Source organism: Phyllostomus discolor, chromosome 3, assembly GCF_004126475.2.
Source record: "Phyllostomus discolor isolate MPI-MPIP mPhyDis1 chromosome 3, mPhyDis1.pri.v3, whole genome shotgun sequence".
NCBI classification, from domain to species: domain Eukaryota; kingdom Metazoa; phylum Chordata; class Mammalia; order Chiroptera; family Phyllostomidae; genus Phyllostomus; species Phyllostomus discolor.
The window spans coordinates 85,396,220-85,418,434 of record NC_040905.2 but is presented as its reverse complement, the minus strand read 5'-3'; the positions used below and the strand labels follow the sequence as shown (position 1 = coordinate 85,418,434).

At 42.1% G+C, this 22,215-nt stretch overlaps 1 protein-coding gene across 4 annotated transcripts in view; it reads left to right on the top strand.

Annotated features, from left to right (window-relative positions):
- Nucleotides 1-22,215, top strand: part of ZNF608 (zinc finger protein 608) — a 105,999-nt gene that overhangs the window by 25,180 nt on the left and 58,604 nt on the right. The window lies entirely within an intron of this gene.

Genomic DNA, 22,215 nt, shown 5'->3' with positions numbered 1-22,215 from the left:
ACAGAAATGTAAAATGATGGGGCGGTAGCATAAATAGAAACTTCCCCTTTTCTCGCACCTCGGCGGAGCTCTTGCACAATCCCCAGGCATTTAACATGTCCCCTGCTTTGGGGACTGGTCCGGAGTCCTGAGAAACTAGTTGCATTGATCAGAATACTTTTTATTTGACTTAAAAAAAATTTTAAAGCAGTACATAAGTTGATAAAAGTTTAAATTAGACTAAAATATTATATAATGGAAAGTCAGTTTTACTTCCCCCTTAGAACTGCTCCCCAGAGCCAATGACTTTTAACAGTTTGGCATGTCTTGAAATAGTCTCCGTATGTTCAAGCCTTTATATTTATATTTCTCATATTGTTTCACAGATCAGAGCGTGTTAAAGAAACATCTATACCTTGTTCTTTTCCTACTACTGTATGTCTTGGATACTATATGTTACCTTTCTACCTTTGAGTCCATAATTTATTTAACCGATCCTCTGCTAATCATATTTAGGTGTTTTCCAGTAACAAAATATTTTGGTGAATATCATTTTGAATTCATTTCAGAATTTAATTGTCCCTTGATTTCATCCATTGCATTCTCACCAGACAATAGGACATGAATTTCCTGTATGTCTACAGTCTAATACTGTGGATTATAATATTTTTGGCTTTAATTTGGGCTAATCTGAGAGTTGCCCATTATTTTAATTTTCCCATTTTGTGTTAAGTCACTGTATTGCTTAATTGTCCTACATATTGACAGTTTCTAACCTCGAATTTTCTAGTGAGTTGTTGGCCATTTCTTACTGATTTTAAAGTATTTCAGTGCATGTAATTAAATCACTTTTTCATGTTTTGTAGTTTTTTTTCATGTGCTTGCAGATTTTTTCCTCTCTTTTTATTTTTTGATTCTGTTCATGCTAGCTTTTGCCCCTATGTAAACATCTTAAATTGTGTAGTCAGGTTTACAATTTATTTATTTTTATGGCTTCTGGGTTTTGTATTGGTATAGAACGACTTTAAGATTATTAAACATTTTTTTCTTGTACCAGTTTAATGGTGGTTGACTTTGTATAGTTTTCAGCTTGAAGGTGAGTATGATTTTTATCTTAGTGGCTTTGGAGTTATATTTCAATATAAATAATTTTGACCCAATCTCTAAAATCCTTGAACCCTTAAATTAAAGCATTGTTTCTTAATCAGAGCTCTGCATCTGGATCACTTGAAGAGTTCTTAATGTTTTTTTTCCCTTTCTCCAAATACCCAGTCCCAGGTTCCCTGCCCCGTTAGGATTCTCTGCTCTTCAGGGGGCCTTCTTTGTGTGCGTTTGGAAAGGCTTCAGATAGCTCATTTGATGATGCCTTTTTTTCTCTCTCGTTCGAAGGCAGATGTTAGGAGTAGTTAGTAGAATTTCCTGGTTTTTTTTCTAAGGTGCTTTATAGAACAATCACCGCCACATTGCTTTAAATATGACTTCATTAAGTGTTTTACAGGTGGTTAATTAGTGTACTTGGTCAAATGGGAGGTGGAGCAGGAAGGTCTAATGATTTGCAGCTCCAGCCCTAGGAATATTTACAGCCAGATAAGTGCCCTTACTAGTGTTTCCCAGAATCCTAGAGCAGAGCCATCCTGCACCGTGAACTGCTTAAGTAGTAAAGATGAGCAATGGCTTTGCTTAGCTAGCCATTTGGCTTAGTAGCATGTAGATAATTTTCTTGGAGGCAGGTGGAAATGTTTGGGAGTGCATACAGCATGAAGTTTTTAAGTGTTACTACCATGGGTCTGAACTGCGGAGGTCATCTCTTCTGGTCAGCTGAACTTCAGAAAAATCGCCAGTTTGCAATCATGCCCTCTCAGTCGGCAGACCAGAGCCAGTGTGTCCTGCTGGGGCTGGTCACATGTGGCTTTCAGGTAGACTGGCTGTCCTGTAGCAGACCCCTGACTTGTATTCCTGCCTTGGTTGTGGTCCAGGGGAAGCAGCTCTCTGGAACTGGGAATTGGGTGGGTGTTTTGGCTTTTAACTTCTTTTACAACCCTGGGCAGAAGCCACTGTGTCTGCACCTTAGTTTCTTCTTGGACTACATTTTCTGAGTGTCCTTTCAGTTTCAAAAAGAGTTGCAATTTCTCCCCGACTCCTACTTATTGCACTGGAGACAAGTATATTGTGTCTACATCTCTCTGGTTTTGTGCTGTCGTCTGTGAATGCATGTTTCCCTGTCAGACAGAGACCCTGCAGGGCATGGGTGCTGTCTTACTTATTTTTATCTCCCTAGCACTTAGCCCTGTGCCTGATTCTAGGTAATGCTCAGTAACTAGGTGCTGTGTTGCAGGGTAGGGAGCGCCTCAAGACTGGCTGCTCCTGGCCCACATCTTTTGCCTTTCTGCCCTGTAGAGATCATAGGCAAAAGCATTGCTGGGAATTATCTGGATTTTCACATATCTTACATTTATGTGGCATTTTAAATTCTTTAAAGCATCTGTATAATTGGTTATGTTGCACCTGCTTTCCTGGGTCTGGTGGAGCATGTCTGTTGAATTTTAAAGAATTAAGATAAAGATGATTTACCCAGAAGGGTTCTCTGCTGTGTCAGAATAAGAGAATGTAATGGCATCCTGTTTGTGGCCTGATTTTTGGCTGATGATTTTTCTACCACCCACAAAACCCTCAGGGCTAAAGTGGAAGGCTAGTCTTGAAAAAAAAGTTATTATCCAAGTAAGAGAGAAGTGCCTATTATAACTTACAGCTTAGGTGTGACCTTGGGAAAATTGTCTAAGCCAAGTTAACAATCTAATTTGTTAAAAAAAAAAAAAAAAGCCAGCTCAGGTGTTTGGAGTATAATGAGATCTTAGGAACTCAGGGATGGAGTTTGGCCCCTTCATCTTTGGTGGAATTTGTATAAGAATTTGGAGTGCAGCCCATTCTGACAGCTCTGGTCTATAATCATTGATTGCAATCATATGTCATTAATAGTCATAACTGTTGTTAAACACAACAGTGGTTTGATTTTTACCTTGAAGTGGCCCATTAAACTCAACATGTTATTAAATACATTTAAAAAAATACACTTGCCAATATACATTTAATAGATTGAAACTCTACGTGTTTATTGTGAGTCTTTTTCACCCGAACTGGTGGTTGCTATGTTTGATGGCTGGGCCACAATGGTGGTTCCTCTCGAGTCTCTGGTGCACAGGTGTCAAACACAAGGCCCGTGGGCCGAATCCGGCTCTCCACCTTGTTTTATCCGGCCCAGCATCTTGTTTCTACCCAGCGGCAGCTCCAAGCTCTTGCTTAACTGTTGAGGAGTAGTTACATTTATACAGTCCTACAGTAACCTTCTGCCCTTTGAAGGCAACCGTGAGGCTGATGTGGTTCCTGGGTGAAAATGAGTTTGACACCCCTGCTCTAGTGAGTTGTGTGCTTTTCTGACATTGAGGGAGCTTTTGCTGGAAAAAAAATAGGGAAAAGAAATCTAAAAATTGGATGAATTGTGAATAATGATGATGATGGCGGTGCCCATTAATGAGAACTCGAACATTGTTTGGAGGGCGCTGCTAGCACAGCGTCCACAGAGCCTGGGAATCATTTCCTTTCGAGGTCACCCCCCAAAGTAAGTTTCCTAGATTATTTGCTCCAAAGGCTATTTCCTTTCTAATATCAAAAATGTAGTCAGTAATTACTAATCTAGCATCTAGCTGCCCGGGAATGTTTGTTGAATTCATTAACGCTGTAAATTATGTGCAAGTATTTCCAAAGCCCCATATCCTGTTGATTTTCACTTCAGCCTTGGAAGGTTGTCAGAGAGCATGTTATTGCTCTGGTTTTACGGGTGGGGAAACGAGGTGTAGAACTAATGCAGTGCCTTCACTTAACAAACATGTACAGAGTATGTTACACAATGTAAGAGAGGCAGCACCCTGCCCTTGACTTTAACACCAGGTCTGTGCGTCCTAACTCTGTTTCAGGTTAGGATTTTATTGAGCATCTACATACTCTTTCTCTCAGAAGAAAAGAAGAAAAGGAATATGCCTGTTACAAACACATAAAGCTTTGCTTCTACAATTACATGGTTTCTCAGACTCCACAAAGACTTTGAACTCTGGTAAAGAATCTTTGATTTAACAATTGCTTGTCAGCAAGCCCTTGAATTAAGTGACTTACTTAGGGGCCAAACAGCTTGACTACTGAGAAGCAACAGGAGCTCTGTGCTTCTTTTCCCTCCCCTAATGTTTTTCTCACTACCCCATGCTGATTTTGAAATGATGAACAACAAATGAGATATTAGGAAAACCCTCTGAATATGGCGTTCTACAAATAAAAATACAAAGAGGCCTCTAAGTGTTAGCAGGGGAAACCCAGGCTGTGCACTGTGCAGCGTGGCTTATGTTCGTGTCCTAGGGAACCTGCTGGAACCCTGCTACACCGTTAGTGCCAGCTGTTTGGTTTAGTCGGATCATTTACCAAAATACAGCAGTCCTCACTGGTATGTATGAAATAAATGCTGTGCCTGTGGCACATATTTTTGCAAATGCTTTCTATATGTGGGTTGTGAGAGCTGGTGTAATTCTAATTGCAGAACTATCAGTGGGATTTATGTCTATCGCTCTGAGATGGTTGGAAAGAAGGCATTTAAGTACTTAAGGTTAGAGATCACACATTTTGATTTTTGTTCTACATTGGCACAAACCATATTGATTTGAAAAAACTCATTAACGTTGCAGGTTAGTACTCAGTTACTTTTAGCTAATTAAACTTTTCTGGGTGGTAGAAATATAAGAAATATGTGAGGTTTTACAAAATTTCTGATTTTGAGGGTAGAAACAAAACCAGTGCATAGTAATTTAAAAAAATAATTCAATCTATGACTGTATTTGTTTCATTCCAGCATTAAAAAAGGGGTATGAGGAAGGCTTGCCTGTCTTTCTTCACCAAATAGCAGTTTTGCAGACCCTTACAAGTTCCCATATGTTAGTGAAAAACATTTTCCAAGAAGTTGGCAGCACTGCACTTTGTAGCTGATGCCAGCTTCTTCCTTGGGCCAATTCTACAGAAGGAAAGGGAAAAAATGCCTTGTTTTAGTGGCTGAATTACCCTGACAAGCTTTCACATCGCCCCTCCTCTTATTAATATTCTTTTTGATGTGAGCTTGTAAAACAGAGGATTGGCTGTTAATCTCCACAATCTCAAGGGCTTTTGGCAGCGGCCCATAATTGATGTGTTCACATGGCTGTTGTCTGACTACTAATGATTAGACAGCAGTGTTATCTACCAGCTACATCAGTGTTGCTTATAAATCACACTTGATAAAGTGCAGCTTCATTTCTTCAAAGAGTCCGTACATGTCTACATACTTTGATAGAACTGCCAGAGGCATTTCATGATTCTGTGACAGCTTAGATTAGGTTTATTTTTCATTTCTCTTTGACAAAATATTAGACTTTCTAATGTTTGTGAAAGAATTTTTTTGTTCTTCTAACAAGGCACTTGTAGAATGATAGGCAGAGAAAGATTACCAGCTCTCCACAGGCAGGTGTGCAATTGGGGTGGCAGGTCATATTTTGGCCTTTGCTGCTCATGCTGAGGTGAATGCAGTAAGGCCAGGCCACTTGGAGATGTACCATTCTGAAAGAAGAGCGGAGGCCACCTGGGAGGAAGTTCTGAGAATGTGGGTCTGCACTCAGATTGTGACATGACTGGGACAGGCCATCTAGAACTGTGAAACTGCAGCAAATGTTCAGTCACAGTGTGAGCTGAACCCATGTGTCGGGGTATGACTCCACTTTATGGAAGGGCAAGGGAAAGCAAGAAGGTTTTACATGAGGAGGAAGTAACAGCCCCAGAAATCATATCTGTTGTCCTACTTCCATGCCCACATGGGGACACTTCGCTGGCTACAGATCCATCCATCTGCCCAGAATTCTGGGCACTGCAGAGATGAAACCAGGTCGCACATTGCATTTACATGGTGGGCTTTCAGTGGGAACTGCTGAGCCTGGGGCCTTTGTTCTACTCGAAACGCTGAGTCCTTGAGCTAACTTTCCTCATCTATAAAATGTACACAAAGAGAGAAAGTGATTTCTAAAATCATTCTGCTGATCTCCACGTGCACTTTTGCATGTCCTTGGGGTATGTTGTCCTAGAGCCCCTCTGTCTTCTTGCTAACATTAGTTAATAATCTTCAATTGTTTTTTTTCTAGGCCAAACGGTAGATGTCAAAGAAGTGGTTACATTATTTGATTTCAAGAAATGGAAGTTTTTTCCCTGGCCGGGTGCAGCTTAGTTGGTTGGTGGGTTGTCCCAGACCGAAAGGTCGCAGGTTCGATCCCTGGTCGGGGCACAAACCTAGACTGTGGGTTCAATCCCTAATCAGAGCATGTGTGAGGGGCAGCCAGTCAGTGTTTTCTTCTCACACTGATGTTTTTCTCCCTCTCTCTCTCTCTCTCCCTTCTCTCTCTTAAATCAGTAATAATAATAATAATAATAATAATAATAAAAAACTATCCTCAGGTGAGGATTTAAAAAAAAAGAAATGGAGTCTTTTTCACTAGGTTTAAAAAAATTATATTGTTTTTATAAGATGTTCATGTATTTTAAGGTATGTCAGAGGTTAAATATTTTGTCAAAATATACAACTTTTATATAGAATAAAATTATATGGCAAAGACTGGAAGTTGGGGTTTTGTTAAGAAACTGATGTCATTATGAGTTACTAGAGTTCTAGAATATAAGAATGAGGATAATGCGTTAACATCAGGGTTACCTGAAACAAACTTTCTCTGCCCGCTCCACCCGACCTGACAAAACAGAAGTTACAGGAGATCTCAGAGTGCTTCCCAGTCTTTATTAAAGACTTAAAATTGTTAGTTAAAACAAGTCTTGCTAGATGTGCCTTTTTTATAATATTGGTCTTTTACATTCATAAAACTCTTTTTTCCAGTTGAGCTTGTTACTTGTATTGTCACTTCTAGGTGCCAGATTTATTCCTTAACTGCCTAATAGTGTCTTTGACATGAGTGTTCTTTTCCCCTAGTAAATTTTAGGGCTGTAATTAAAATAAGCACTGTAATGAAGTAATAAATATTTATTGATAAGTATTAGCATTGAAGACCAAAGGTACTTAACTAAGCTGCTTATCTGAAATGATTTGTGGTTGCAGAAAATACCCTCCGCCTTTTTTAATTAAACAAAACTATTTAATTGTAAGTTATTTTGGTTATGGTTATTGGATTTTAATGCAGTGTGGAAAAATATTCATGATTAACTTAGAGAAGATAGTCTTTAAGTGATGTAAATGGAATCTTCATTTAGTTTTCATACATAAAGCAACTGTATTAGAGTTGATAATGTAGCCGTAAAATATGAAAAAAATCTATTAAAAGATTGAGTATGGTTTTGATTTTATAAAATATGTGTGCATATGTAAAGGCTGGATGGTACTATTAGAAATAAAAAATTGGAATACTTTAAAAGATTTTTTTGCCATCATTAAATAATGTTTTCTTTAAAAAAGTACTATATGCATACCTGAGTTTTATGAAGTACATTACCATCATGGCAAAAATAAGTATGCATTCTTCAGTTTTAAAAAGATACCAGTTCTTGACTGATGATTTAAATCATGATACAAATTAAGTTAATTTAAATTTAGCTTAGCCTCATGCAAAAACTGTTTGCAGTTGTTCATTGACTAACGGGAAATTACTGTAATATTAAGGGAAGCATAGTAAAAATATACATATTCATATAAATGTGGAAACTTTTGCCTACAGGATGCATTTAGTTGGATATTAGTATATAGAATATTTCCTCTACCATCTGCTTTATTTAGTTTTTAATTTTTGGGCTAACTCATAGAAAATTTCTTATTTATTGGTTAAGAAAACTTGGACAGGTTATAGTGTCCATTTTAAAAGTTGCAGCCACTCATTTATTTTGGAGCTGGCCTCTTACATTCTATGTGACCAAGCCTTAGAGCAGGTTTTATTTATAAGTATGGGATTGGGTGAATTTTCCCTAATATCAGTCTTAATAATTTGTGATAGCTGTCTAAAATCTATTCTTAAACAAGACAGTTAAATTAAATATTCTGGAAATAGGGGTGCTAAGAAAGTCTGGCCTGTGTCTCACCAACCCCCCTCAGCTCTCCTTCCTTTTTGACTCTAAAGAGTGAATAACTAAAATGGATTAATGACTGTATAGTAAAAATAGTCATATTCATTTTGATTTACTTTTGTGCTGCCTTTTGACACCATTTTCACGGTGTTTAAATTCTTGAAGTAATCCCTATGAAATAGCTAAGACTGGTGTTTTTTTTTATAAATAAAACAACATACTTTATCTTTTTAGGTTTTTTTAATTGTTATTCTATTACAGTTGTCCCAATTTTCTTGCTTTAACCTCCTCTGCCTAGCCCGCCTCCACTGCCACAGTCCATCCCACACCATTGTCCATGTCCATGGGCCCTTCATGTATGTTCTTTGACTAGTCCCTTCACCTTCTTTCCACCATTATCCTCCTCTTCCCTTCCCTCCGGTCACTGTCAGTCTGTTTTATGTTTCCATGTCTCTGGTTTTGTTTTGCCCATTAGTTTATTTTGTTCGTTAGATTCTTCTTGTAAGTGAGATCATATGGTATTTGTGACTGGCTTATTTCACTTAGCATAATACTCTCCATTTCCATCCATGCTGTTGCAAAAAAGGTAGGAGTTCCTTTCTTTCTTTCTGCTGTGTAGTGTTCCACTGTGTAAATGTACCACAGTTTTTTTATCCACTCATTTACTGCTGGGCACTTAGGCTGTTTCCAGCACTTGGCTATTGTAAATAGTGCTGCTATAAACATACGGGTGTGGGGTGCACTAAGTTCTTTTGGATTGGTGTTTCAGGATTCTTAGGGTATATTCTCAGCAGAAGAATTGCTGGGTCAAAAGGCAGTTGCATTTTTAAGTTTTTTGAGGAGATTTCACATGGTTGTCCACAGTGGCTGCACCAGTGCACATTCCCACCAACATTGCACTAGGGTTCCCTTTTTTCCACATCCTTGCCAGCACTTGTTTGTTGATTTATCAATGACAGACATTCTGACCAGTGTGAGGTGATATCTCATTGTGGTTTTAATTTGCATCTTTCTGATGGCTAGCAATATTGAGCATCTTTTCATATCTCTCTGGACCCTCTGTGTGTCCTCCTTGGAGAAGTATCTGCCCAGGTCCTTTGCCCATTTTTTAATTGGATCGTTTGTCTTCCTGGTGTTGAGTCATATGTGTTCTTTACATATTTTGGAGATTAAACCCTTGTCCAATGGATCATTGGCAAGTATGTTCTCCCATATAGTTGGTTCCCTTTCATTTTGATGATGGTTTCTTTAAGGCTAGCATTCTTCATGCCATTGTGCAGGTACTGACACTAGATGATAACTCATCTCATTCTGAGGTTAGGATTCCTCCCAGGACACCAGCTTCTGGAGGAGGAAAAAAATTGTTTCCCCCAAATAAAATCTTGCTGTATAACTGATTCTAAATAACTGTAAATGTGCAATTCTAGATCTGGATATTTTGAAGTTTTCCATTTCATTTGAAAACCATTCTTTGGTTTTCAGAGACCATACTAGCATGATTTTAATGTGTTGATTTAGCTATGTGACAAGTTCAACAAGGCCTGTGAAAATATGCTGTTCAGGTTGGTGGACATAGTGACATAGTGTATGCTGAAGATGACAGTCATGGCTAACATTTGTTGAGCACCTGTTATGTGGTTGGGAAAATAAGGGCTTTAATATGGATTATCTCATTTGATGTACCTATTACCTTAAATACAAATCAGCAATCCCTACTTTGGGTAAGGAAACTGAGGCTTAGAACAATTGTAAAAATTTAAGATTATGTAGCTAATAAACTAATGATCTGGGGATCGAATACAGAGACTGCCTTCTTATTTTTTTACACACTGTTACCCAGTGCAAAAGTATTACTGGGACACTTGGCATGAGACATTGACCTGTGTGTCATTACTCTCTGTGAGAATGAGCTTCTGGGACTGATGATCTTAGTTGTCCCATTTTTTAACTAGACTTCTGGGTGAAAGAACTCCAGGTGTCTGGGATTGCTTGATTCACTTACAAGGGAATTAAAATATCCTGGTTTTCAAGTTAACATGTTACCCAGAACACCTTGCAGTTACAAGGGATGCTTCAGTTTCATCTATTCTCATAGGAGTAGAGTTGTAATTTGTTGAAAAAAATTTTTTAAAAAAGCTTGTGTGTAAGCTCTGTGAAGGCAGAGATCTTGTCTATCTTGGTTATCATTATATTAGTGCAAAGCACAATGGCTGGCATTATAAAGAGATATTCAATAAGTATTTATTGAATGTTTTAAGTTAGAATTGAAATATGCCTCCTTGTGTCTCTTTTGCAGGTTATCACTCCTGGGTTTTATTGGGAAAGCTAAAAAGTAGTGGGTAGTTAATTTTTTTCTCTTCCCTCAATCAGAGATGGATATGTATGCTTACTTCTTATTTCCTATACTTCTCACCTCTCTCTGCTTCCTTTCTCCCCTTTCTTCCTGCTCTCTTCCAACACCACTCCCCCATCCTTCTCCCCCATCCTTCTCCCCATCTCCACCACTAGAGTCCAGGGGTGGACCTACATGAGCAACTGAAAATAGAGTTGCCCCTTGAACAACATGGGGTTGGGGTACCAGCCCCTCTGTGCAGTCAGATATCTGCATATAACCTTCGACTGCCCTAAAACTTAACTACTAATAGCCTACTGTTGGCTGAAGCCTTACTGATAAAGTCAGTTAATACACCTTTGGTATATTTATTATATACTGTATTCTCGCAAAGGTAAGCTAGAGAAAAGAAAAAGTAATGGAGAAAATCATAAGAGAGAATACATTTACACTATTTATTGGAGGAAAAACCTTAAGTGGACCTGCCCAGTTCAAACTAATGTTGTTCAAAGGTCAACTGTATAGGTATTTGCCATTAATTAGACCAGGGGTCAGTGAACTTTTTCTGGAAGATCCCATAGTAAATATTTCAAGCTTTGTGGGCCCAGATACAACAAGGATATTATGTAGGTACTCATATGATGAGGGAGAGAAAACAATTTCTACAGCTTTTGATGAAAATTGATGAAAATTAAAACCTAGTGATAGAAATTGAGTACAATTTGTAATATAGGTCTTCTAATGAGATGAATGGAATTCTTTATGGGGGATGGTGATATTTCACTTAATATGGGTTTGAAGTTAGTGGTTGCTATTATTAAATTGATTGTAAAGATTCATTTGTAAGAAACATTCTTAGCTTGTGGGTTGTATAAAAAATTGGCAGTGGGCTGGGTTTGGCCCAAGCACCATTGTTTGCCAACCCTTGAACTAGACCATGGGCTAAAAGACATCCTAAGCAGGTTAAGCTGCCCTTGATGTTCTTCCTCAGTAAAGGCTCATTGCTCCAAGACTAGGAAGGGAAGGTATTCATATTTGATGGAAATGGAATATGTACCCTGGGAACAGGAACATAGAGAATGAGGGAACATATATTTAAAAAATATATTTTATTTATTTTTAGAGAGAGGGGAAGGGGGGAGAGTGAGAGAAACATCAGTGTGTGGTTGCCTCTCCTGCACCCTCAACTGGGGACCTGGCCCGCAACTCTGGCTTGTGCTCTGATTGGGAATGGAACTAAGGACCCTTTGGTTTGCAGCCCTGCACTCAGTCCACTGAGCCACACTGGCCAGGGCCCAGGGAACATAATTTTAAAGGTACAACAGTAGCAAGAGAGAAGGGAAGGAGGGAGTTTCTCTGGTCAAGGTCTGCAGTGATTCACCAGGGGAGGTGTTGTGAACAGGACCAGGTAAGGTCAGTTTGAAAAAGCACATTCAGGATGCCCCTTGGTTTTGCAATACAGCCTCCGGAAGCGAAGGCCTCATTTTCTTATTGGATGCCCATCACATAGAAAGGTGGACGGTGCTGCTGGCATGTGGGGGTGGAGTCCGGATTCTCAAAGATCAAGTCAGCTAATGAAAAAGAGGCGGCTACAGCCAGCGTGGCGAATCATTACTTCTTCACCTAAATGGAAGCAGAGTATTCCAGGGGCCACACTGGGGTTGCCAGCGGCTGTTAGGGTGAAATTAAAGGTTGCATTAGGAATTACTAGCCTTTAAAAAAACCTGCTCTTCTGGTGGGTAGAGGGTATGCTGGAGCTCTTCACCGCACTGTTTGCTGCTGACCTCTCTCTGGCGTCGGCCACCAGCCCTCGCAGACCACTGTGGTCTCAGGGCCCCTCTCCTCTGGCTGCGGTAACCGCACTCTCTCCTGCTCTGCTGAGGCCTCAACAGCCAGCCCCGCGCTATCAGTGCTGGGGCTGCAGGGTTCTGCGTCTTCTCCTAACACCCTCTGCGTTTCCCTGCGCCATCTCATTCACTTCTCTATGCCAGGATGGCCCTCTGGTCTAGATCACTGAGTTCCACACAGTTATTCCCACCTGCCCGCAGGTGCTCCCCCCCCCCCCCCCCCCCCCCAGTCCCCAGCACGGGGCTGCCACTTCACCAACGGAAATGGAACCCGGCCTCGGCCTGAGCTCACCCTCCGCCCCCACCCCGCCGCCCTGCCCTCGCTCCCATTGCTTCCCAGGACTCCTGCCACTGCCTCCTCACTGCCCCACCCCCCCACGCTCCCCGCAGGGGCTTGGGCGCTCCCCACCCCCTGACCCGTCCAGTCTCCCCAGTGCTCTCTCCTGACCCCACAGTAACCCCCCCTCCAGGAACCCGGCCCTGGCCAGGGCCGCATTCATTAGCCCCAGCTGTCCCTCTTGTCCCTGACCCCGACCCCGCATGGCTCTGCCCGAACCCCCAGCCCTTCCCGGGGCTCATCTGCGTGTCCCCAGCACCCCCGGCCGGCTCCCCGCCCACCGAGGCTCCCACAATGCCCCGGGCCCAACTGCCGGCACAGACCTGAGCTCAGCTGCTCCCCCGCTGCAGCTAGTCTACTCCGTCGCCTCAGGGTCCCTCCGCTGCTCCGGAGGCAATGCTTGGCACCTCTTGGCATCTGGCAGAAATCTGTTGGATGATGAACCAACTTCCCATGGTGAGGCGTCATTAGGCAGCAGCCCTAAGAAAAGGGAGGACATGGGATCGGGACACTGTCCGCCGTCCTCCTCCCCCCACCAACTTGGTCCTTCCAGCTCCCTCGGCACGTTGATTTCAGGGCCTTAGCCGAGGAGCTGAGATAATAATCTTAATTACAGGTCTTCTCTTTTGTGCATTAGCATTTGTTTACTTTTATTCTAAAGTGGACTGGCTTAGTATCTTTTAATTAAAAATTAGTGTTTAAAAATGATGAAAGTAGCACGTTCATGTTAAAACTCATGCAGCAAAGAAGGCTGTAAAATGAAGTGATCCCTCTTGAGTGTTTTTTTATGGATAAAATTCCTAGAAGGATGAGTAAGAAGAAACGGTTAGAAGAGAGGTTCTCCCTGGAGAATGACCTGTATTGGCTTTTGCAGTCTGCTCTGTTTTCAGGAGGGAAAACAGAATTCTGGATCTGTGAACAGCTTTTTGGGGGTGTGTGGGGGGGAGGCAGCATACGAGAAGAAGCGTTCAGAAGTTTGAATTATGGTGCAGAGCTTGGTAGAGGTCATGGCAGCCCCTGCTAGGGTATCCTGTGACCCTGGGAAGTGATTTATCTCTTGAGGCCGTAGTTTCATCGGTTTACAAAATCAGATGAGAAAACTCACCCTTGCCTTTCACAGAGCTGTGATAAAAATGAATGTGTCTCCAAGGTGTCCTTGAAAATAGGTATGTAGATAGCTCTAGGAGCAGGACCTCTATGATTTTCTCTCTGTGTAACCTTTTATCTTTGTGATCAACTATGGAGATCTTTACTGAGTTTGATTTGTTATGAAATCAAAATTTCAAAGCTTTCTGTAATTTGTTGAGATCGATCGGTATTTAGGATCAGCATTTGGGAGGTCTGGAGGGAAGAGGGGCAAGACATTAGTTAGGAGCCTCTTAGACATGCATTTATGTGAGCAATGTTTAGATTTCACAGGGAGAATCATGGTAGCAAGATAGTGTGCTGGGCGGGGAGTCAACGTTGCCCCCCTTCTGTGGCTGACCCACCGTGCTTTGGGAAGGCAGGTTTTTTCCCCTTTCCAACACCACCTTCATTCCCACACAGCATAACTCATGTACTTCTTGTTATTTGTGGTGCCAGCATGTGTTGTGTTGATAATTCAGATGTCTAAAATACTCCTTTTAGCGGGCTCTTCCTCTTAAAGCCGCCTTTCCCGTCCCTCACTTCGTCCCCCCCAGGTGCCTAACCTTTGCCTTTCTCTCTCTCAAGCTCCAAGGGCCCTTCTTCTGCCTCCGTGACTTGTATCCTGAGCCTAAGCAGCCCCGCTGGCTCACTTCTACTACCTCTGCAACTTTCTAAACAAACTTTCTCTTATAATTTGAAAATAAACAAACAAACAAATATTTCTCCTTTTAGGTAGTGGCAAGATTTCATAGTATAAGGTAAAGAAGTTCTATTCGTAGAGAAGATCGGCAATAAGGTGATTCTGTTGCCTCCACCCCCCCACCCCCAAACAGGCTTTCCTTTCCTTCCCTGCCCTCCTTTCTCCCTTGTTAAAATCATTCCTGTGTCCAGAAGAGTGAGGATGAGAGGCCTCCAGTCTTTCCCTAATTTCAGGAGAAACTTAGGGTCATGAAAGAACCAACAATGCTTTGATGGCCAGGCTCTACAAAGGTACTCAGTACTCAGAGGTTATGAAATTGATTTGTTTGTATCATTGCACCCATGTTAAGCCAAGTCCAGAGTTAAAAATGCAGAGTTTTACCATTTAGCTTCTTTTCTAAAAGTTACATTCTTAGGGTTTGGGGACCAGATCTATAGAAATGGGGTTTGTATGAAACTTGAGGGATTCCCCTTTCTACAAAGTACAGGGACTCGTGAAGAGGATTAAATTAAAAAAGACAGACATTTTTAGTACATTTATGATGGTCTCCTTTATTTGTGGCTTACTTATTTATTTTAGTGTCTTTGGAAGTAGGTAGGATGAGAGGAAATCAGACAACTCTTATGAACAAGATGTGAAAACACCGATCATTTGCTGCTGCTATTTAAAGCACACCCAGCTCTCTGAGCCCTGGAGGATGTCAGCAGCACTTTTGAAACAGATGAAGAGTCTGTGGCTCAGCAATAGGACAGGCTTTTTTTTCCAAAGAACACAAACGAGGCTAAGTATGTGATAACTGATGTGGTCTGGTGGAAATGCCCCTCCACCTCCGTGTGCCCCTTTCCCGTGGAGCTCTACATAGTTGAGGGCCTTCTTGGGGGGAACTAGTTTGGCTTCAAAACAAACAAAAAAATTAAGACATTGAGTTGAGCAGATTCATCATACTCTGATCTTTATATACTCGGTACGTTTTCTTTTGCTTTGAAAAGCTGTCACTAGTAGAGAGTGAAATGAAAAACAGTCACTGCAGTTGAAAGCACATTTTACGCATGTGGCTGGCCTTGTCTGTGCCTCTGCTTTGGGACCTGTGTGTAGGGTCGTTTCTGGAGTAATACACTGACAGTCAGGGACTCCCCTTGGCTGCCTGCCCAAGCAGCACCACAGAGCCCCTGGTTTGGCCCTTCTGAATTTCAAGGTGGCAGGAGTCCTGGCTGGAAATGGAAGCATTTGTCTTGGCCCCACTGGCCTTGGGACCAGAGCCCTGGTGCATCCCCAGGCCAAGCTCTACCAGGTCAGAGGCTAAGCCTTTTAAAAGCACTTGAATGGCTACTTTTATTTAGGGCAGTCTCTGGCCTTCACACCTGGGAATGAGAAAACATATAATTCCCAGTCATTGTAAGTAGTTGTAACTTTTGGAATTGGATGCTTTAAAACAATAACAACAAAACACATGTGAGCTTTGGTTTCAGCGAAGATTTTAGGTGAGGCTTCTGAAGGGATTGCAGTGTTTGCTGGGATACTTGTGATGCACGGTTCTGAACCATGTGTGAGAAAAGGTGTGTGTGGCTTACATACAGAAAAGGGTCAAAAAACTACCTTGGCAGGAAGGTTTCTTTCCAACCCGTGTTCTGTTTCACATTTAGAAGAGTTGGCTTTTGCTGTACATCACTGTGGGTGCAAGTTCTGGCTCAGCCACGGACCCTAAATGACCTTTTAAAGTTACTTTTCCCAAGTTTCTCATTTCTTATCTGTAAAGTACTTTCCTCACAATCTTGTGGTGCAGATTGAATGAAAGAATGCAAAGTATACCCTAACCCCTCCCTGCTGTGTTACATGTGTTGAACAGTAGTTGCTGATGTTATTCTTTTTGTAAGAAAGCTCGTGCACTTTGGACTCAAAGGGGTTTGGCCTTCAATTTCAGCTCCTTAGATAGGTTGACCATCCTCTGAGATCTTACAGTTTCTGCCTCTATAAAATGTGGGGATGTTGTGAGAGTTAAAGGACATAGAAAATGTATGGTGCCTGGTACATGACCCTTCGTAAGGGTATGCCCCTGTCGTTTCCAAAGCGAGCTGTAAAGCCCAAGTCACTTTGATCATGGTTCTAAAGGGAAAGATCTCCCTGTAGGAGAGACAGAGTTAGAAATGACCAAATACAGTTGTTCCAAGTTTGTTTTTCAGGGATGGAGAAAAGATCAGTGCTTAAGGAAAGAGTTTTTAAAGAAAAAATTTTAAAAGATTTTATTTATTTATCTTTAGAGAGAGGTAGATGGAGGGAGAGAAACATCAATGTGTGGTTCCTCTCACTCACCCCCAGCTGGGGACCTGGCCTGCAACCAAGGCATGTGCCCTGACTGGGAATCGAACCAGGACCCTTTGGTTCGCAGGCCAGTGCTCAATCCTTCAAGCCACACTAGTCAGGGCAAAACCTTCCCTTGCTTTGCTAATGAGGCAGTGATGTTAGGCAGAAAGGGTGGTTAAATGCAAAGTGAGAGACTGCCGCAGTGGTCACCTTTAAAGAGCTGTGATTTCTCCTACATGAAGTGCAGTCTCTGTCTAATGCTTTTTGAATTAAAGAGGTGACTGTGGGCAATCTCGTAAAACGGCCAAATACCAGAATATAGAGAAAACATGAGCATTAAGTAATCATGTCCCAATGTGCTCATAGAATGTAAAAATATTAACTAGCAAAATAAAGTGCCATTCCCATTCTGGTTCTTGGTGATCTGAGAACCCCAGGACTGAGGGGTTAAAATCCAGAGGTGTGTGGAGATTTGTGGCCACAGATGGAAGAAACCTGGGGCAAGCCCCCACCAGGGTTCAGACCTGCCTTGGGGTATGGGTAAGAAGCTTCCATTAGGCTTGCCTGTCTTCCTGGTCCAGAGCTTCCCCTTCTCCCTTGCCTGGCAGCACTTGCCGTCCTGAGCCACCTGACTGTCCCTTTGTTGGGTCTGAGCAGAGCAGGAGTGCCCACTGGAGATCCCCAGCCTGGCTTTGGTGACTCTTCCTCCTTTGCTGTCCATGTCTGGGTACTGTAAGAGATCACTGGCTGAGGCACAGTCCCCGCTCAAGTGATGCAAAGCTGCTGCCACCAACACTCCACCTTTGGAGCCTCCCTAGCTCATCAGCACTTGGAAAACCCTTGAAATAAGGTGAACAGAGAAAATATTGCCAGAGTCTCTGCAGATTTCCCCCCCTCCCAGCCCTCTGATTACACACACTAAGTGCCGCTATCTGTGTAAATAACCTTTTCTTCCCCGCCTCTCTCCCCCTGTTCCTGCACCCCCACTCCCATGCTCTTGGGCTCTCTCTAGTGATAAATAGCTAGGCTACTGCTCAGCATGCACCAACACCTGGGAATAATCATGCAAAAATAACAGTGAGAGACTGCCTCGAGTCTGTTCTTGACATTAACTTTCTTCAGTTTGACAGGCTGCCACCACCAGCTGTGAGACTTATGGGTCTTTTTTTTTTTCTCCCCCCTGTTGGAGATGGCTGCTTTCCTGCTTTCCTCTTTGGGGCTGTAATAGTTACATCAGTGTCCCATCAAGATGACAGAAAGGCGCTTTGACCAAGGAACCATTGCTAAAACTGTCCAGTTCTCTGTTCTGATCTTTTATTTCAGTTATTAGTGTTAATTGACTACTAATTCCCCACTGATTTCTTAAAAGAATATCTGATTATTGCTATTTTGAGGTAGCCCCCAAAAGGTATTTAAAACTGCCTCTTTTTTATTGTTATTCTATTATATTTGTCCCAGTTCACCCCCTTCACCCTGCCCCCCTTCCTGCTCCTATCCCTCGTGCCCCCTCCCACAGTCCATGCCTACACCATTGTCGTCCATGGCCGTGGGTTATTCATATATAACTGCCTCTCTTGAATTGCCTGTAAATGTAGCAAAGCTCAGCATTTGGCCTTACAAGACCAAAACACCTATTGATTACCTTTTAGTTCAGTTCTCAAGTATGTTCATAATAACGAGAATATTGATGATAGTAGCTTTTGTTTGTTGAGTGCTACCAGTGCTACTCTGTACCAGGCCGTGAGCTAACATCGTCTGGATGATCTCATGTAGCAGTTATGTTAGCCAGGTGTCACTTCCGTTCTACAGATGAAGTCACTGAGTCCCACAGAGATCGAGTGACTCTCCTAAGGCCATGTAACTGAAGGTAGAACTGGATTCCAGCTCCAGAGACTGACCCTGCACCACACTGTCTGCCACTACATGTTGCTGTTTGTCCTCAAATGGCAGGCCACCATGGACAGTCCCTTGGGTGCATTTTCTGTAGTAACAGTTGTAATTTTGCTGTATTTGGTATGATTTTATTTGATTAGTGCCCAAGTTTTGCCCACTCTTGTTTTGCTAGCAGAGCGCACAGTACCTTGCACACAGCAGGTGTGTGGAAATTATTTATTGGGTGGCTGTGTGATTGCGTTCAGGTGAGTAAAAGGAGACTTTGGAGGCAGCAGTGTATGAAAGAGTTGCAACGAGAGATTAGTGGGTGGGATTTTGTAAAACTATAGGGCTCATCCGACCAGCGGCCAGATGCCAGTGTACGGAAGGAGCACTTCCCGAGGCTGAGCTTCTTAGGGTTAAGTCCTTTTTCTCATACTTTTAACACACTTTAAGTGCACTTAACCATGCATTTGGAGGGGATTACAGATTTATGTTAAACATACAAGGATATAAAAAGGAGCTTTGTAAGTTTGCATGAAGGGTTAGGGAACTGTAATATTAGACCCGGGACATTTCTTCTCCCCAAGCCATTGTTTACTGAGCTAAGCACTATACTGAGCATTCCTGTTGTGTGCATTACCTCATGGAGTCTTCACTGTGACCCTGTGTGGGTAACGCTATTCTTACTCCCACTTCTCAGACCCAGCGCAGCCAGGTAACTTGCTTAGGGTCCCACAAGTACCAATAGGGTCAGGAGTTGAACTCAATACAACTTGAGGTCCACCACTACCAAGTCCAAATGTACGCTGCCTCCACTCCTGAGGGAGTCCTTATGAGAACTGTTGCTACCCTCTGTCTTCACTTTATTAGCTGAAGAACTTATGGTTCATTATAGGGGGATCAGTGACCTGAGAAGTCAGGGTACAGTGGAGCTGATCTTCTATATAAGGCAAAAATAACTATTAAAAACCCTCCAAAGTCCTGCTTTACATATGGTACATGTGGTTTTGTGTTAGACACCATGAGATACACAACAGAACTGAAACCTTTCGGGGGGAATATCTCCCACTGGGGGCATTCACAGCAGAAAGAGTTGGCTCGAGTTGGCTCGGCCACACTCTGAATTATTTCCCATCCCCCCCCCCCCCCCCCCCCCCGCTCTTTTTTTGGTTTCTGGGTATCTGTTGAAACCCTACCGTCAAGTTTCTGCTTGTAGGAGGCTGCTCTTTCATTTTCACCTGGGCTGCCATAGCTTATTGCCTTTGTACAAACAGGGGCCACGTTTTTCTCTAGAATCAGTAAACGGGGCTAAAGGACCTGCTCCCTAACACAGTCTGCAGTTGTCTCGGGGGGAGCCGAGAGCCCAGACCCCACTGCCCATGCCTGGCCCGGTCTCCCAGGCTGAAGCTGAGGCTCGGCCCTGTCAGCTGATGCCCCAAGGAATCTGGGCCCAGCGTAGCACATTATTCGGGTATTATATTAAGAGATGGTAGAAATTCAGACATTTTCCTAATTTTTTGTGTTGACAAATTTTTAAAAGTAGCCTACCAGCTTGGTAAAACACCTGTGGGATGGCTGTGATTACTTACCCCTCTCCCACTGGCACCTCGGGGAAGAGGGGCTTCCAGTAGACCACTCGGTGGTTTTGTTCCTCACTCCCAATCCCAGAGCTCCCAGTGGAGAAAAGCACCTTTTTTCCCCCTCGCTGGTTGTGGCGGTCCCGTGCCTGTGAAATGGGAATTTTGAGCTACTGTAAGGAAGCTAGTGCAATGGAAAACCTAAGAAAAATGCCCTTATGTAACAAAGAGTAATCTTTAAAATTATATTACATACTGGATTTTCCTATCAAGAGTTTTAGACTGTTATCACATTGGAGGACTGTTTATGATTAAGCTCATATATGTAGTCAAACTTTCTGAACTGTAGCTTTCTCATTTTGAAGCATGTGAGGACAAGGCTGCAGTGTCCCTTCTATAAATGTCATCAACTAAACTTTTTTCATCGCACTTGGATTGTATGGATGGAAATAAACATAGTTAACTCGCTGGTAGGCCCAGGATACCCGTAGCCTCTCTTCTCAAACCATCTAGATTCTGTAGAAATGTAATCTTTGGGGTTACCTATGTATATCCCAATAGTGGGTGAGTGTGTGCAAATATTCATATGAGAATATATTCATAAGCAGAGTTAACATATAAGTAAGGATTTAGTCTGCAGATCCCTTTTTGATAGGATTTGCCATCAATATGAGAAGACTAAATAATACATTTTTCAGTTGAGGAAAATGGGCTTCAGTGAGGTTAAATGATTCTCTGAAGTTATAAGCTTAATGAGCGTGTCATAGTTGAGGCCAGAACCCTAATGTCACATGCTCTGTCCCTATAACTTCTGTAGCACACTTTGCCCCATTGAGTCCCAATCAGGGAACTGATGCTAAGACTCCCCGCCTCTTCTGTTTCATTTTCTTGTTTATCCAATTGAAGCTATGTTTCTTTCCCTTGGAATTAATGTAGGCTGCCCATCTAGTGATACAAAGAACAATACAAAGATACAAAGAACACTTTGTACAGTTTATATGCAAAGCATCAAGTTTCAGTCAATTCACAACTAACTAGATAAATTAAGGGGTTGTTGGGACACATGCACAAAAAAGTATAGTAGCTGGTTTTTATAACTTTTCTTTAAAAAAAATTCTAGAAAGCAATTCCAATCACACACAATCTTTTAGTTGTAATAAAGGCTACAAAGTAGCACTGGTTCCCCTCACCCTTAAATTTTCTCCCTCAGAACCTCTTTCTTCATTTGTCAGCTCAGTTTTAAAATAGGAACTATCAGTGTGAACTTTGATCCACATTAAGCTGCATTTACACGAAAGCATAAATCACCAGATCTAGGGTTTGGGGCTGTTAAGTGCTTTACTTTCTTGGGCTCTGTGATCAAGAATGAAGAACAATAAAAAACTGTGGAGCAAAAGAAGTTTTATGGCAGCTTTGAGAGCAGGAAATTAAGTTTCTTTAACATGCAGTTGGATGAAGGGCTGTTATATTGCATCTTGAATCACTCAGGCAAGGGAATGTCAGTTTATCATTTTAGTGAAATGCAAACTGTAGAAATAGTTCCTACAGTTATGTGAACAAGGAGCCCACACAGATGACTGCTTCAGCTGTTTAACCAGGGAGCACACTTCCTCATGTGACTTATCTTGAAATGCACTCTTGCATTTTTTAAAAAAACAACAAAGACTATTTAATATTACATCTGTAGCCAAGTGTTGGTTTCTTACAAAGGTTAACTGGGGCTGTGTGCACAACAGACTAGGCTGGCATTTTACCAGAGCAACCTTCTATTTGTCTTTTTATAGTTTGCTAGCCCAGCTGATAAAACATGCAAGGTGTTGTTCCTTATATGTAGGTGGTGTCGGTGTGCAGAAGGGACATGGGGATCTGCAGTCCTGGTGCAGGCATGCTTTTGCATTTTGCTCTTTCACATTTGATAACCTGTCAGCAGGGCCAAAGCTATTGTGTAGCTGTCATAATAGTTGTTAAAATGGGTCCAGTGAGTGAATGAGTTGGTTGATGATCTATCTATTTAGTATGTA